This window comes from Sinocyclocheilus grahami, unplaced genomic scaffold (genome assembly GCF_001515645.1).
Source record: "Sinocyclocheilus grahami isolate Dianchi unplaced genomic scaffold, SAMN03320097.WGS_v1.1 scaffold6.1, whole genome shotgun sequence".
Taxonomy (NCBI): domain Eukaryota; kingdom Metazoa; phylum Chordata; class Actinopteri; order Cypriniformes; family Cyprinidae; genus Sinocyclocheilus; species Sinocyclocheilus grahami.
This window is the reverse complement of record NW_015505185.1, coordinates 4,004,921-4,005,195: the sequence shown is the minus strand read 5'-3', so window position 1 is coordinate 4,005,195 and position 275 is coordinate 4,004,921. Positions and strand designations below refer to the sequence as shown.

The following is a 275-nucleotide window of genomic DNA, read 5'->3' as shown; positions in this document are numbered from 1 at the left end:
TAATAGCTGCTTTTTTGAACATTTTAGCAATTTAAAAATATTTAATTATTTTTTACGCGGCATCTAATTTTTGGGGAAAGCAGAAATGGGTATTATAAAATAAATTCTTTTTTTAACATTTTAAAAATTTAAAAAATTTTTATTTTTTTTTTTTTTTTTTTTTACACGGCACCCCGGTTGGGAAACACTGCTCTACTACACTCAGAATCCGACAGACTGCGATTAGCTGTAACGTTAGGCCTGTAATTAACGTTACTCGTTAAGCGTTTTCCTCC

General features: G+C 29.8%; 1 protein-coding gene across 1 annotated transcript in view; it reads right to left on the bottom strand.

The window, feature by feature from the left end:
• The window catches only part of LOC107588161 (transmembrane protein 87B-like), a 5,453-nt gene that overhangs the window by 1,290 nt on the left and 3,888 nt on the right, over positions 1-275 (bottom strand). The window lies entirely within an intron of this gene.